General features: G+C 41.3%; 1 long non-coding RNA gene across 1 annotated transcript in view; it reads right to left on the bottom strand.

The window, feature by feature from the left end:
* Positions 1 to 16,437: 16,437 nt before the first annotated feature.
* Positions 16,438 to 18,041, bottom strand: part of LOC132648271 (uncharacterized) — a 153,164-nt gene continuing 151,560 nt past the window's right edge. Inside the window, exon 4 of the long non-coding RNA XR_009586633.1 lies at positions 16,438 to 16,469. This is a non-coding gene — a long non-coding RNA (uncharacterized LOC132648271). The remainder of the gene's footprint in view (positions 16,470 to 18,041) is intronic.

The following is an 18,041-nucleotide window of genomic DNA, read 5'->3' as shown; positions in this document are numbered from 1 at the left end:
TTCCATTTAGAAACCCCCTCACCAATTAAAGTAATACAGACTTCCAATACCTGCTCCCAATTAAATCTGAGCGGTACTACCTGCCCCGATGCAGCTGGCCACAGATTCTTGCCACTTACCCGCATTCATTAGGCCTGTTCATTATCATGGGATAGTGGCAGGAATTCAAGGCGCTGCCTTCTTTAGGGCAACACCAAAATTATCAGCTTTCCACCCAAGGTCCCAATAAGAACAGGATTAAGAATAAGGGGAAGGGATTCAGACAGTAGCAAACTGTCATTGTCCCTGGCCACTCAGGTCCGCTCTATCTAAACGCATCAAAAGGATACAGTGCAGGTACAAAAGAATTTCTCTCTTAATTAAAGGATCACTTTTCCCTCCCTTTCTACCTCCGAGCACACCCTGCTTTATTGCCCTCAAGCCCTTTCTCTCGGAGCACCATGAAAAGAGAAAGAGGGAGGCCTGAAAGTGACCAGGAAGCCGGGTCCCTGCAAGCTGCGTTGCTTAAGACCCTGGCTCTCCAGCTTCAGGCCAGGATCCGTCTTTGAGAAGTGTTATTGTTCTCGCCATAGCTCTAGCAGTCCCTGAGAACCGGGTGGGGTGTGGGTAGGCGGGCCACGAACTGTGACTTAAATACTAATGAGGCCTAGTGACATCCGCGGGTGTTCCCAGATAAATTTCAGCCCGTGGACGACGCCTCACACGTGAGCCACCAGTTTCCTCCACGTCCATTACGAAGAAGAAATACAGTGGTCATTCCTAGGGAATGTGTTACTGTTTGCTCTCAGGACACTTGATAAGAATGGGAAGGGGGAGCGGTGGGGAGGGGCATGTCACAGACCGAAAAAAAATGATAAAAGCACCCCTGGGAAAATTCAGGAGAGAAGGAAGCACAGATGGCCGGCCAGCATACCCTCAGCAAGACAATGAGCAGCACAGGAACTCTGAAGGTCTCTCAAGCAGGGCTCCCAGAGCCTGAGGGCGCCTCTGAAGGCTCTCTCAGCCTCTAGGCATTCTGGGACAGAAGAGCATCCCGGGAAGCTCCTGGGTCCTTTGCCCAGATCCTTCTGCTTATGCTCACCAGGGAACAGAGCTGAGATCTTGCACTGAAATGTCCTCTCCAAAACAATAGATTAAAGCGTAGGACAGCCAGGCTTCACCTTCACGTGGGCCCACTAGGTAGGGGAGTGGGGAATGTCTCTCCCTGACCATGTTGCCTGCTGCCTGATCACCCCCCTTCCCCCACGGGACTGCCCAGAGAAGACAAACTCAGTCCTCATGTGAAGAGATGAGCTGGGGTGTCTGGGTAGGAGGGCTCCTCTGTTCTGAGGAATGGGGGAGGAGGATTCAGGAGGGAGGGTGGGACTGAGAGGAGAGGAGGGAGGGGCTTAGGACTGAGATGTAAATTGAATCAATTTCTAAATAATTAGTTAGGGTTTTGTTTTATATATATATATATGTATACACACACACACATATATATGGTAGAGTTGTACATTTCAGAATTCATGAATAGTCACTTATCTTTGCCCAGGAACCCCTACCCCCTAGGACTCTGTGGCTGGTAATACTGACCATGAAGAAGCCTAGAAGGGCTCTGTGGAGGAGAGAGATGAATGGTTCTGGATGATGGGTGACAGTGGAAACTGGCTCTCGACAACATTCCTGGGTCCTTACTGTATACATACGAATCTTATCAATGAACAGCACCATATGCATACACAAGGCTTTTTTTTCCTTGGTGGGGGTTGTATATTAGTGTTTTCCTCTCAATTAACTTCTAGGCAATTTTCCCAGCTAAATGCATAACATCGTTGGCAAGACGCCAAACAAAACCTTAAGACCCAACACTAAATTCTGCACTTATACAGGCAGCTTAGATTTTCATGTGGTGAACTGGAAGGATGCCAGCTGCTTCCACTGTAAACCCAGCAGTGGGAAAGCTATATATATTTTTTTTATCAAGAAACTCTACTTTAGATTTCCAAGACCACTTGAAAATTGTACTATTTTAATGTGCCTTTTAGACAAAATAAAAGAAAGATTTAACCTGCTATTAAATTAACCCAATTAGCTATTTATCCCATGTAACCTTACACTTTGGAGGCTGTTAAATCAAATAAACTGGCAGTGAATAAATTTTTTTTGTGAATTATGGAAATTATGAGATGCATTCTAGACAATACATTCTTATGTCTTTTCCCAACCCATTTTACTCTGACAAGAATACTTACTTTAAAAAAATCTGATTTCTTTTTGTAAACAAAATGGAATTACCCAAGATGCAATGAAGGGACTACAGAGAATTGGCTGCAGAATTAATCAGTGAAGGAGAGCAAAAAAAATAGAAATTTGCACAGTGCCCATTCCTCCAAAGCCTTTGCTCTCTGCTGTACTTTCATTTGCACATGCCATAGAGTGCTTGTTCTTCCTAACGTGGTATTCTTAAGTTCTGTCTGTGGTGGCTTTTGGTCCCAGTCAAGCTCTGTTGATGTAACATTAGAACAAAACTCTAGGCTTTGAGTTCATGTCTGCTGGGACCTTCAAGAAGCGCTAAAAGAACTTGGACAGAGTTTAATAAACCTGACTTAGCACAAATAAAAGGTTTAGAAAATAACATTTTGACATTATGAGAGGCTATGAACCAGAAACATGAGGATTAAGTTTCCCTTGAAATACCCAGGGATAACAAATTAAGGGATTGAAGAATTCAGGACCAAACTCATTTTACCCAACTGCCCAACTGAAAAGAAAAACCACTGGACAAACTGTTTGACAAGCCAACAGCATTGCGATTCCTCTCAGTATTAGTTCGTATTATCACCATTTGATAAACTTTCTAATACATCTGGAGATTTCAGGAACAGGCTCAAAGGGGGGGGGGGATTTTATAACTCCCTTAAACACATACTGAAGCCCAAACATGCAACATTGTGCGTTTGTCTACATGAATTGACGATCTGGCCCTGCAGGGGCACTCAGGTGAGCCCTTGGCAAGGTGCGTCCTGTTTACTGACTAGGGCAGGACCTTTCCGAGTGGAGCTGCTGACTCAAGGACAAGTGGAAGGGCAAACTTTCTGCTTAAACAAGTGCTCCAGGGTGCCGCAGGAAGACGCAGCCCAGCTTCAAACCTGAAGAGCCAAAAGATCTCTTCTTAGAGTACCTCAGTGAAACCGAAGACACTGATTTCAGAAAGAGGTGTTAATGTGTGCTTCTGGTTTCCAACAACATTCAGGAATAGAACTGTTGGCTTCTTCTGCTTGTTTGACTCTCTGTGAGTTTCAATGCAAACCTCTAAAAGTAGCAAGAAATAAGTAAAATACCCACCTCTACCAACATCTCCATGATCTGACTTTAGATTCGTCACCTTTGCCTTCACTCTGTCTGGAAAAAGGCCAATTCAGGCCTGTGTATATATAAATCCCATATTTATAAAACAAAAAGAAAAGTAAAGCCCAAATATAGATGAGTAAAATAGCAGAGCAACAGTGAAAGGGTAATGAACAAAAAAGACAAGGAAGGAAGCAGGGAGTGAAGGAAGGAGGAAAGGCAGGAGGAGAGGAGGGAAGTGGGGAAGGAGAGAGGGAGGGATTGGGAAAAATGCTTTGCACAGGAAAAGGAGACTGCACAAGACTGGGTAAAGGTGCTGCAAGCCTTACATAGTAGTCTTCGATTTAGTTTAGGCACCAGCCACTATTTTAAGCTGAAACAGTCATAATTGCACGTGGTGTGTGTCCGCATAGGTGACTGGAATCGTGTTGAAGGGATAAATCTGCATTCAGAAACTTTGGAACATTCTCAAAGATAGAAGTGACAACTGGAAACAAAAAATCAAGACTGACAAATGCTCTGCATATTTCAGAATAGCCTTAGGAATGTTGTTTGGCATTAGACAACGTATCAGTTAACTTTTTTTTACTACACAGAGCTGATATTTAGCAAAATTTGAGTTTGTTAATAAAATTATGATCAAATTCTTGCAAAACTATAGGTTACTATAAAAAGTAAAGTAAGCTCTGTATGGTTTATTTTAGGTAAGAATGTTGTGTCTGCAGAATATATTTTATACAATATACATTATAAAACAGCTGTGTAATATGTTGCAAAATGTATTTTATGGAGAATATAGTAAAATCCAAGAATATAGTTGTTACAACACATAAATTTTGAAGGTTTATAAATAATGTAGCATCTTTTAAAAAAATACTTGGGTATTTCCTGGAAGTCAGGTGATTTTATGAATATATGAATCTCATCAATAGGGATTAATACATCAACAGGCGATTTAAAAGTAGTTTTAAATCTCCTTTTCTCTGTCTCCTTAGTAGGAAAATAACACATTGTTTTTTCTTCTTCAAGGGCAGTCTAGAAAAGTAGGAATGGTACATACTGCATATTATTACTTCCTTGAATTATTTGTGTCTATTTACACAAAATTAACATAATTTGACAAAATTTTATTACTATGTAAGAGTGATTTTAGGCATTTCTTGGGACATGTAGTATTAGGCTCACAGGAAGATTTTTTCTGCTGGAAAATGTAGGCTATACTTGGTTTGATTCCTTACTTTAGGATGTACGATGCAGAATAGCAGGGATACAAATTAAGGGAAAAGTAAAATGGTATTTACACAAAATTCTTTGTTTTTTGTATAAAAATTCTATTAAAGTACAAAAATAATAGAGGAAAAAATTTGCTTTTAGGAACAGTTATTTTGATTTAAATTGTACTTTCAAAGACCCACACTAAGTTCTCTTGGCAGTCTAAGTGGGCCTGCTTGCCCAGTGACAGACAGGCAGTCCTTGGGAGACAAACCCACCCGTTTCCACCTAGCCTGGCAGTGCATTGAAGTTCCATGCAGCAGATCTCCGGTATCTGTGCCTTTGTTCAGGCGTGAATGGCAAGAAGCCTGGTTCAGTGGTTATTAGGAATGAAAGCCGAGGTACACGACCAAAGTAAATAGGTATGTAAACAAAGCGTGTAAGCTTCCCAAGTATAGAATTAGTGCCAGAATCCCATGCGGGCAGGTATATCTGACAGCTCAAATCAGAATTTCTGTTGGAGGCAAATGAAGGATGACAGCTAGTTTCAAACCCCAGTCACAATCAGCAGCATGAGACGAGGGGTTGCTATACTTGAATCAGAATCCAAAATTAGGGTCAGGCACACATGGAGGGGTAAGCCAGGGAGCCCACATGGGCAGGGCCTGAGGACAGGAGACGGCCAGTGCTGGCAGGCTCCCACTGGGGTTTTGAGAGTGGCCTGCAGATAAAAGACAGCAGGAAATCAGGGGTGGGGCAGGGTCAGCAGGGAACTGTGCCCTCCTCCATCTAGGGCCACACCTGGCAGCCAGGCCCACACCCTGGAGCGGGAAAGACTCTGTAAGTGAAGGTCTAGTCACTGGTGGCCATCACAGGCAGAACAGTTCAACTGCGTTTGTTTATATAGAAATAGTCCCCTCTGAAGTTACTGAAACACTAGTGACTTGAAGGGGCTGTTTACTCAGACATGTCGAATACTTGATTCTATACAATCAATCGTGACTTCTGAAAAGATGAAGATTTTTTAGACTCAGACAGATGGGATGTTAGAAAATACGTATTATTTTAAAAATGGCATTCTTGTATCTTTGCACTTAGTTTTTATTTGTGTCTCAGGGTCCAAACATAGTTTGTCATTTCCCACAGAGTTCAAAGCACAGGAGAAGCTTCTTCCTCAGATGGTGGAATTTCCAGCTGCTTGGCCATCTGCTTCTGCTGCTCTTTGTGGTTTGGGCTCTTTCATGCCCTGTAGTGCTTGTGCACACCACACCATCTACCTGCAGCCATTTGTAAGAGTCTGAGATATTTCCAGGCCAGCATCTCTTCCTTCTGCCTGGAATTTCAGAATGTGCTCAGTGGTGGAGCAGCCTCTGTTTCAAGACAGACTGCTGTTTCGAGAGCTGCAGGATTGGAGGAGAGACAACGTGGCATCTGGAGCTTCCTGTGACTAAGGCCAGTCACACCTTTCTGTTGAGGACCCAGTTTTATTTTCCTTTGGGAACAGTGCTCTGCTTTCCCATTTTGACCACTCACACCTGTTTACATTCCACAATCCAGTATCTCTCTGTGTGTATCTTCTGTCCGTCTGTCTAGCCATCTATGTATCATCTATTTATCTATCTATTAATCATCTACCTATCTGATCTATCAACTGTCCATCCAGATATCATCTCTCTCTATATTCATTGGCCATGTATCTAATCTATCATTTATCTATTATTTATCAATCATCTTTCTAATCTATCATCTATTTATCTATCTAATCTATGTATGTATCTATCTACCATCTATCAATAATTTATCATCGTCTATCTAATCTATCATCTAGTTATCTATCTAATCTATCAATTATATGTATATCTACGTATCAATGTACATATTTATCCATCTATCTGTCAGCTGTCTGTCAATCTATCATCTGTTGATCTATCTATCATCTATCTTTTAATATATCATTTATCTATTATCTATCCACCTATGTATCAACATTTACTATATTAGATTATTTGTCTACATTTCTTCCTACTAGAAAATAGTCTGTATTCATCTTTCTTCAGTACTGGTTTTGCATGTTATAATTATATCATTTGTAACAGATGTTTGTTAATGGATAGTTGATGACTAGATGGACGTGCAGATAAATGATTGGATGGATGGAAGCCTGGGTGGAATAGACAATTGAATATCATATCTTGTTTATTTCTTGGATTCACAGCACATTGCCCATTAATGTGGAAGACAATGAATCTATTTCCTTTTTGCCTCAACCTGGAATTAAGAACTTTTTACTTAAGCTACACTATTTAGAAAACAATCAATATGACATTTCCTGTGTTTTGCCATATCACTACCTACATTAAATTGAGCCCAGTATGTAATAGTTTTAACGACACTTTCAAATCTAGTATTGGAGTACAACTGTCCCTTCTACAATTCAGTCATTTAATAACAAAGTAGCCATTGCCAGCAAAGAGACTGCACTGTGCCACGGCATGTCTCACATGTACAAGAAAAAAGTGTTTATATAGAAAGACCAAATAAGCACCTACATGAAAGGACATCATGTATACAGGACATTATTGTATACAGTGAGATGTTTTCACAATGCATTGAGTATTAAAGTCTTCATTATTAGCTCATATATCTTTAACCTTCTCTTAGAACATGACTATCTTTACATATTTAAAATCTTATACATAGTTGATATTCATACTTGAATAGATCTTATGTAGAAACGGAACGTTTGCTCTATCATGTTTTGACAATTTAAAAAAAATTCATGTCTCCATCCAAAAAATCCTTGGTACAGTAGAATGATTCTGGCATAGGTATCATAATTCAGAAATGTGTAAAAAAATGCTCAGAGAGAGCCATAACTAATATCAGCGTCCTCACACATCGGATCTAGAGCGTCACAGAGCTCATTGTAGCAGACCCTACACTATAATTACATTACACACGTTTTAAATTATCATGATAATTTAAGACTGCAGCTTTGTTTGGGGCTTAGATTTTCCATATTCGTTCTCACATGTGAATCATTTAAATGGTTGAAATAGAATCTGTTTAGCTGTTTTGAATTATATGAATGAAAGAAAATACACTTTCTCTACAAAGCAAATTAAGACATTTAGAGATTCAAGTGAGACTGAATTTATAAGCTTGAAGTTTTGGGAGTAAATATGAACTTAAAAATATTTCCTGATTTCCTTTGAATGTAATTTAAAATTCTAAATGAATTAACTCTTCACTATAAGTTGGATGAAATGATCATCATTTTGCTCTAACACAAATACTGAAGTTTAAGTGAACATCATAAATTGCTTAGCATTTTGAGATGCACTCAGTTGGATCTGCTCCAGACATGCTCCGTACCAGGGGTGTGCAGGTACACAGTTCTTCTTGTGAACATGACTGCTACGTCTCTGCCCAAAGTACAATCACAGAAGATGCAAAAGTCTGAAACATTAATCGCACAGGGCAGAAGTTGTATTTGTTGTTGGCAGTTGGGATTTTAATTGGAGATTTAGTTATCTGAAATTTTATTTCTTTTTAGGTAGGCTAACTCAAAGACTACTATGTTGCCCAGGCTGGCCTCAAAGCTGAGGTTAATTGTCCTGCTTTAACCATCTTTGTGCCTGGATTACAGGCAACATTGGATATTTATGCTATTTCTCATAATAGCCAGAATCGGGAAACAACCTTGATGTCCCTCAACTGAAGAATGGATACAGAAATTGTGGTATATCTACACAATGGAATACTACTCATCAACTAAAAACAAGGAAATCATAAAATTTTCTGGCAAATGGATGGACCTATTTCTCTATTTGTGCTTTGTATGGAGATTTGGCAATATTTTCAAGCAATCATAGAAAAGATTTAGGAAAAAAATGTTTAGAAAGTGAGAACTCTAGCACCTTTTCTGAAAATCAACTTTCAGACTCTAGAAAAGCCAATTCGTTCATACCCACCCCACCTTAGTCCTTGATTTCACTCATATTGTGCAAACTCTTCTGGCATCATTGCTCCTTGCATATTTACCAAGGATTCAGCAGGACTTAGAATAATTACTTTGAACTTTGACTCAGAGGTGTAAGAACCTCAGATTATTATAAAAGTCCACACGCTAAGATACTCTCCTGGCATTTATAAAGCATCCACCTCAGCACAGGGCATTAGTTGTGAATCTCTGAGGACTCAGGGCAGAGGCCCAGTCACCCAGGTCTTCAGTTTTACGTGTGTGAACTAGACCATGACTGGAAGAGTTCAAAAAGGACTTCTCAGACATTGGCCAGATCTTGAGCATCACGTAGGACTGCAGCTGTGGACTGTGCATTCGAACAGGGGGAACAGTGAGGCCAGGGTGCAGGACTGCCCTCTGCCAGTTGTCACTCACAACATTGTTTCATAATTTCCTTTGTGTAAGCCTAGATACTTCATCAAAATGTCTGGTGGCCACCAGGACATCTCTCCAAAGCCCTCCAAGCGCAAGGCCATGAGCTTTACTCGCTGCTAAAGAGGTGCTCTCTTTCTCCTAAGAGTGAACACCTTCTCATTCAAAGAGAGGTGGAATTGACAGGTTCCGTAGGTCAACGTCACCTGTCGATATCCAAAACAACGCATGCAGTGATGGCTTTGTGTGGAATTCTGAAGGTCCAGGGACAGCACAGGCAGTCACCTTCCTGGCAGTGAGCAGAACAATTGAAGCCACACGCCACTATAAACCCTGCTCAGTGGCTTCACATGGACATGTGCTGTCATACTGCTGCCCGCTGCCTGGAGGTGCCATCGTGCTTTAGTTCTTCTCTCTCAGGGCTGTGTTCCTACCAAATCACCTGGAGATTCTACTACAGGCCTCTGACCTTTAAATTAAACTGTGTGGGATTTGGGAAAGGAATAACTTAGAAACCAGAGCATAAGCTGTTCTGTGAATTCCTGTTTCTAGATACTCAACTTCAACATGTATGTCCCTTTTGTTTTTCAGTTCGTTGTCGGATATGTGACCTCAGACATCTAATGCTTGTGTGGGAGCTTCTTTTTTCGGTGCTTCTTCTCCTTGTTGAGAAACTGTCAACACTTCCAAACTGGCGGAGTGTGTCTGCAGCTTCATGTCTCAGTTAGCTGTGTTGGAGTAGAACAGCATTGTGTCACCTCAATTTGTACAATGAAAGCATTTTGCCAATATCTGAGATGACAGGCATCAACAGGAGTCAACACAGGATATCCAGCAAACTTAGAACTGTAGGTGTAACAGCTTATTAATGTTGTATTGTTGAATGGATTTGTTATGTTTTTGGTTCTCGCTGTGGAGCCTGTTTGGAAGCTCCTGTGTGTAGGTATGTGTGACCCTGAACTTGTGTTGATCCTCCTCCCTCTGTTCCTGGTGCTAGGACTGGGCAGGTTGGTATCACCAGGAGCAGACTTCATCACAGTTTTAGTTTTGATTTTTGGTGCTGGGAATCAAACTCAGGGACCCACACAAGCAAGAAAGGCACTCTATTATTGAACTATATTCCAAGATCAAGTTGTCAGTAATTATAGAAAGTCAATAATTTATTTTTTCTAGTATGCATTAAGACAAAATAATCTACAATAGCACCATCCAATATGCTCTGCCTGAGACTCTAGAGATGGTTGGCATTATCCCCATCAATATGATTGCCACTACTCACAGGAACTTTAACTGTGTGGCCATGTACAATTATTTTCCAATTTTAATTACTCTTTGGATGTTTTAATAGTCACTGTATAGAGTAGTTCAGCATGGACCTACTTCCAGCTCTCCCTGTGTGGTTGGGAGAGTTGATTCTCTAAGACATTTCCTGTGCATCTGTGAAACATGGATGAACATTACCTGCCCTGTAATGGTGACAGGGTGGGACTAAGATCCCAAAGATAAAAGTGGAGCCTAGCACAGTTCAATTACTTTGTGTAAGCTAGCTCTTATGATCATGTTTCGATTCTGCATTTCACAAAAGGTAACCCAGCCAGGCTGTGCTTTTCTGAGACGTGCAGCTAACTAAACAGAATGTAATAGCGACTGAGTCAGCAAATAGACTTGCATTCAGGTCTTGCAGAATTAAAGGTGGATTTCTTTAACAACAAAAAAATATGAACTATAGACTCTTCCAAGGTGTAATAATAATAATAATAATAAAATGTATGTTGATTTTAATACCTGTCTGGCCTTTTAAAAGCACAGTTTTAAATTGGTGTGGCAAATTCTGGAGGTGTGCTTGTGAAAACAAATCCAGAAAATATAGAAAAATTCATTTTGCATATATTCATAACACAAGCTGTTTTTCTATTAACTGTATCCCTAATGTTGCTCAATCTATTCAAATTAAAGTAGATAAAACTTTTAAACTATCTGCTCAGACTATTAGAAATGAAGCACCAATATTAACAAATCTATAAGTATTATAAAGTTTTGCTTTAACCCATGAATAGTCTCTAACCAACATCTCCCTCTGTGAAAACTGTCTTGGGCATTTTAATCACTTGAGCTACAGAGCGACAGCATCTGAGAGCGGGAGTGAACCCAAATGTGCAAGCCCCATGCATGCCTTTACGTTCGAGTGCTACGATGTTAAATTATTCCAAAGTAGGGTCACATGAAAGAAAAACCTGCCTAAAACGGGTGCTTCATGGGAAGGCTGGTCTGGAGTTGCGACAAGAATATTGGACCCACGAAAGCTAGAATCTGTTTGTAGCGAGCTCAGAAGGGAGCAGGCTTCAGCCTGTTGGGTGTTGCTTCACTCAGGATGGTCTATTACAAAATGCCTCAGAAGTATGTTGAAAGCTGGTTGTGTGAATTCACTCCTTCTAAAAAGACTTTTTTCATACTGAATTTAGGTTATTTAAAAATGAGTATACACACACACACACGTGTGTGTGTGTGTGTGTGTGTGTGTGTGTAAGCAAGGTCAAGGAAGGCCAATATCAGCTACCATCATCAACAAATATTTGCTGAGTTCTGAGAATCTAGATATGCATCATGTGATCGGGTTTTCAAAGCAGGTAGGAATGGGATTCTTTTTCCTTTTAAGTTAAATTCTTCAGTTTGATCAATGGTAGTCTGGGCAGCCCATCCAGGCGGCCCTGAGATTATATGCAAACATGCTGTGTGTGTGAACACTGTCACTTTTATGTAGGATATAGAACAAAGGGAATGTAAACTGCACTAGTATTTGGGGGGGGGGGAGGATCCACCAGTTACTAGTGGCTGAAGGATGTTAACTATTGAAATGAACGCACCCATCTAAAGGGAAAATGAGAAAATCCCCAATCCAAGCCTGGTGTTTAGTCGGGAGCTATTCTGCTGAATAGAGAATGCTGGCATGGTTGAGAGATAGCCCACGTGCGGCTTCTCCACAACACACCTGGTGCTTATCAACAGCAAATCTGGCTTATTAACTAACAGTAACCCAGATCTGAGGGTGTGACCTACCGCAGTCAGACAACATGAGACACTAGTGTTGTCCTGAGCATTGGATTCTAGGTATGACAGTGTTTCAGTCTTCCTCCCTCTCCCTGCCTTCTCTCTTTCCCACCTAAAACATTTGAGCCAGCTGCATGACTTTTAGCCTACAATGAGTAGTCATATGAAATATTTCTTCTATGCATTTTCAAAGAACGCCCTGTGTGACTTGTAAGCTGCTGCTCTCGCTCCCTGTGGTGTATCCTCTGGGAACTGAGGACCACTGGGGTCTGATTGAGACGACCATTCGTTTAGACACAGGGTGCTCTTTCACAGCGGCAGGACTACTGCTCTGGGTTTCTCTTTCACTCCCTACGGAGAAGCTGATTCCGCTGTAGTATGTTCTAGCTTCAAGGTCTTTTATTGATCACCAAATATTGCTCTTTTGTAAAGAAATGAGCAAATAAATTGAAATTCTAAAAATAATTCCCTGTGACCAGCGTGATTTATGTTGATGATGTTTTTCTACATGGGGTTATCATAACTATATTTAGCACGCTGAGATGGAGACATTGCAAATGTGGAGCAATTGATAGGCGAGGGAAGGAACCTAAGATGCCCCGTGGCCAGGTGCTTTCCCTCATGGGACTTCAGAGGCCTTGTGTGCTGGGCTGTCTGTGTGCCTCATCCACTGGGATACAGATTCTCTGACAGTGTCACACTGAACGGCATTTTTCAAAGAGTCGATATCATGCTCATGCCTGAAATGAGAGCATCTGGTATTATAAACTCAGAATCCCCTCTTCCATGATCACGGTCCTTGCTGAGTGGGAGGCGACGCAGGAGGGAGTAATAACCAGGAATTTGTGCACTAGTCTGCATGTTCCCTTGGTTATTTCAGCGTATAATGCTGGATGTTCTGGGAGAGGCTGGATTAAAGGACACTTTGCAGGTGTCTCAGCAGCTCTGGTAGCAATCGTCAGCCTGGGACTGGGTTCTGGTCTATACCCCCTGTGCCCTTGTGTCTGTGGTTCTTCTCTGCTGGTCTTCCCATAGATTTGAACAGGAGGAGGTCACACAAATAATCCTCGGGCACGTTCTGCTGTCTGGGCTTCAGGGGCCTTCACCTCTTGCCTAGATGCTTTGTAGCACCACACTGTTCAGAAGCCTGCCAGGGAAGGTCGGCGATCTGAGAAAAATCAGAGAACTTCTGAACAACCAACATAAGCTGCCCCACACATGTAGAGGCCCTCCACCTGGCAGGCATGAACCCCACAAAGGCACCGCATGTGAGCATGGACCTGAGGATATTCACTCTCATTTTCTTTTCTTTTCTTTCTTTTTTGGAGATTTTTCAAAAGTGTGTGTGTGTGTGTGTGTGTGTGTGTGTGTGTGTGTACATGCATAAGGGTGTCCCCAAAAGCCAGATAAAAATATTGTATTTCCTGGAATTGGCATTGCAGGTGGTTTGTTATGAGCTACTGGAGGTGAGTGCTGAAATCAAACTCCAACACTTGGGGCAAAGCAGTAAGTGCTCTTAGCTGCTGAGCCACCTCTCTAGCATTGCTCTTTGTTGTTCTGGGTCACAAGATTTGGGGTTGTTACCTATCTGTCTCTCTCTCTCTCTATATATATATATATATATATATATCTGATGTGTCCATTAATTTTAAGGAAGCCCTCCACAATTTGTGATAAAGTTATAAACTAGCATGTCTCAAATGTCTCTTTCTTATACAAGAAATGAGATGTTCTAAGGTTTTCCTTTAAAAAAGAATTTTATTCTAGCAAAGTTATATAAAATCTTGTTTTTTTAAAAAAATGACATCTGAGTTTAAATTAACATAAACATTTATTGCTAGGGTCCCAGCACAGGGTGTATGAATATGTCACATAAAATCAGCTGGAAATCATCCACATGCCTTCTAAAGTATTTAAGCCAGAATTTTCATGCATATAAGGGGTCAGAATCTCACTCATAATATGTACACAATTATAATTCAGGTAGTGATCAAATGAGCTATTTTATTACGTGAATGGGGCTGACCACTTCTAACAAACAGGCATTGATTTGAGAACTTGGGACATAACCACAACATCTGTAAGGAAACATAATTTCATTTCTTAGGCAGGCAACATCACAAACCTTTCCTTTTAGTCTAAGCCACAGGTCTAAAAGGTTGGTTTTATTTGGTATAAATTTAAAAAGTCAAAGTAAAAGCCAAGTGATTGGGGAAACTTTGAACTTGCAAATACAAAGCCAAAGTTAGTCTATTCACTTATGTCTAAAACAATTTTTAATTCCTTCATATTTTAATATTTTCCTTGTGGACACTCTGGGATTAGGACTATAAATTTCCCAAGCACACTTGTCATGGCAGAGCATAAAGTGGAGACAGAAGGCAGAATGATCTTTGCCCCTTACAGACTCTCATCGGAGTCAAAGACAGAACAGCCTATGGTAAGTGGAGGAGCCCAAGTCCCAGACTGCGGGGTTCATTGGGAAGCCGGTGAGAGCACCTGGACTGGAGAACACGACTGAAGAGTGTGAGCCTCCACGACGTGTGACGCATCCACCGAAGAAGTCCCACGAGGTCTACAACAGACGCTGGTATCCCCAGAACTCAAGGGAGCATGCAGCTTTCAGCTGTGGGAGAGGTGCTCAGGGGCGCCCTGGGACTAACGCTTCAGAGCCGAGCGCCGCCTCCAGCCTCTGGTTCCCGCAATGAAGCAGCGACTATTCTGATGAACGGGGCCAGACAAGAGCTTGAACACGTTTTGTTCTTTTAAAGTTCAGGTTGGGTTCTGTTTCTCCGTGGGACTCTTGCCAAGTTTATTGAGAGAAGATAAACTGAGCCAGCACCTTTCTTCCCAGCAGGCTGTCCTGCTCGGAATGCCTCATGGTTTTGCCCTTGTTCTGGGGCCAGCGGCTCTTTTCTCTGCCTTTTTCAGTCTGTGCCTCTTCTGGTCTCTTCCTCACATGTTCTGCATGAGGATCTGTGGTCCGCTTACCCAGCGGAGGGACGGTGAGCCAGTGTGTGGCGAAGCTCTAGCCTGCTGCCTCGACACTTGGGGCCAACTCTTCACCACCAGGGGCAGGCACACGTCAGCCCGGGAGACCGAGAAGACCAGCATCATCCAGAGTATGAAAAGAAGCCAAGCTTTTACATGACTCACTGGTCACAAGCGATGGAAGTTAATTAACTTGTGTTTACTAGAGGTTGTGCACACCAGCCGTGCAGCGTGTGACAATATGGAGCACATATGAACATGCTGAGTGGCCCTAGACAGAGTGAAGGCTTGTGGAAGGGGGCGCTAATTATCGCTTTAACACTACGGACTTTTGAAGTTCTCGGTTAATTGTGCAAATTCTTTTGGGAAGAGTTTTAAAATTCTAGTTGAGGAACTAATTATAAGAAATAAGTTAAACACACACACACACACACACACAAATCATTTCTTTTGGAGCTGGAGATATGGCTCAGCAATTTCGAAAGTGTTGCCCTTGCAAAAGAGCCAGTTCAGTTCCCAGCTTCCACATGGAGACTCACAGCAGTCGTAACTTCCCTTCTGAGTCATCTAAGCCCTTCTTCTGACCATGTGCACACTGGGAGTGCACGTTGCTCATAATAAACACGCAAGCAGGCGTTGATAAACATACAATAAAACAAATCTTAGACGTCTACAAACATTCCTTTTATGTGAAAAGCCTGCGGCCACTTCATTCACTTTATTCCCACTGGTTTCTGAGAGGGACTGTGAGTGTCAGCTGACCTGCTTAATTTTCTGTTTCCCAGGCACAGGGCAGCATAGCTGTCTTCAAAATGGGAATGGTTATGTAACCGGCTCTAATCAGCCACATACATATGTCAGAAATTCAGGAGTCACCCTGGGGTAGAGAATACGAAAAGTGATTCCTGTGCGGAGATGGTGTCTCCATCTGCCTGGATCTCAAGTAACTCAGTGGTTCATGGGACTTTTATTCATTTCAGGCTCCATCCACAGTTGAAACTAGAATGGAAATGTTAGTTTGTTCCTCACAGCTATTGCGATTCTTCGGGATGTGAGCTATCTAGGTGCAATCCAGATCATCTGGCTCAAGAGATACATATCCTGATTAGTGCCCTATCATCTGGGCCTCATTCCGAGGCTGGACTTTTTTCTGGCAACTTTCAAAGACTCAAATCCACATTGCAAATGCCGGCACTGAAGGGATTGCCTTGCTCCCAGTGAAAACATAAAATGTTGATATAATCCCCTCAAATGTTCTGAAAAACTATGGCCCAACAACATCCATCCCATTCTTTTAGGGTCCTGGAAGATGGCCACGTTGACATACCAATGTTATATTCATGAATCCCCAGACAGTGAGGGTTACAGCGTATGTTTCCATTTCAGTTTTGTAAATCAGTTGTAGCAGTCAGTTCAGTCATAGTGTTCTGTCGAAAACAGGACGATTCTGGACAGGCATGTGGGGTGAGGAATTATGGGAGAGAACCAAGTGCTGTGGATGTAGAAGAAAGTGTATTGATATTGTGAGAGAACAAAATCAGCATATCTAAGATATAAAAATAGCACAAGTCTCCACATTAAATTCTATGAATCTCAGTTTAATCTATATATGATAAAATATTCAGGAGCTCAGAGGAATTAAATATTTTAGTAAGAGAAAGATATTTTAGCAAAAGTCTTTTGCAGTCTGTCTCTGAAATGAACTTGACCCAGGGTCTGAAAGTGAAGCCGCCAGAGCAGTGCATGAAGCTGAATTCCTTTCGCTGTAATAACCCTCCATCCTGGAGCTTCGTGGCTCCCAGTCACTACCCTCCTAAATTATTCTCTTGATATCAGTCAGGTATCATGTATGGGCTGGATAGAAAATAAAATTGGAATCCTGGAAACTAAAAACAGAAATGCCATATGGCCCAGCAAGCCCGTGTCTGGGTCCATATCCAAGGAATTAAAATCAGCATGTCAAGGAGACATCTGCACTATCATGTTCATGGCAGAATTAGTCACAATAGTCAAGACATGAAATCAATGTACATATCTGTCAATAGAAGAAAACATGGATGTGATAAGTGTGTGTGTATATATACATATATATATACAAATATGCATATATGCAATGGAATACTATACAGCATTTAAGAGGAATTAGATTCTAGCGTTCATGCCTATATGGATGAGAGAGGAAAACATGTCAGGTCAAACAAAACAGGCACAAAAACATTTTATATGTTACTAAATTCCTACATGGAAACTTTAAAAAGTTGAACTCAGAGAAATTAAGTAGGCAGGTGGCTATCTGTGGCTGGGAATGGGAGGGAGGTTGGTAAAAGTGCTTATGATCAAAGTGAAGTCGCTTCAGTAAGAACAAACTTTTGTAATTTTTATACTGTCTGGTGAACACAGTGAATGATGTGTTTCAAAATTAACGAAACAGATCTTCACATTCCTATCATACAGAAGTGTTGGTTGTTGACATGTCTTCAAACCCCTGACCAACTATTTGCACATGCCCTTAGGCCAAATATCAAATGGTATTCCACAACTATCAGAATTATTTGTTGTCAAGTAAACATTTTAATTAAAAGAGTTTTTAAAATGAAAAAAATTAACAAAGTTGCGTAAGAGTTTAGGAGGCCTGTGTGAGCACACGTGTGTGTAGGTAACAACTGTCAAGAGTTAACAAACTGAACTTACTCTCATCAGATTCGGCTCTTGCCTTAAACGCCCGTTTGTGGGGGGATTTATGACATGGGTAAGGAGACAGCTCGGATGTGGAGAGCCAGACTCCGGCAGACTCATGTTTCCAGTCATAGGTGATAGTTGCTGACCAATGAGAAATGATTATTCTGAACTCTTAACAATGTAATTTGAAATTTTTCTTGAGTATTACCCTACAAAAATAAAATAAAATCCATATAACTTATGTAATTGCAATTTATGCCTACCTAGAACTATGAACATGCTAACTTTTCAGTATGTAATACGACTGTAGACATCGTATCTTGAAAGTGGTTGACTACCAGGTTACATAAAACATATGAAAGTGATCTGCCTAACGAATCAGCTC

The sequence above is a fragment of the Meriones unguiculatus genome, chromosome 16 (genome assembly GCF_030254825.1).
Source record: "Meriones unguiculatus strain TT.TT164.6M chromosome 16, Bangor_MerUng_6.1, whole genome shotgun sequence".
Lineage (NCBI taxonomy): Eukaryota > Metazoa > Chordata > Mammalia > Rodentia > Muridae > Meriones > Meriones unguiculatus.
This window is presented reverse-complemented; position numbering and strand designations above follow the sequence as displayed.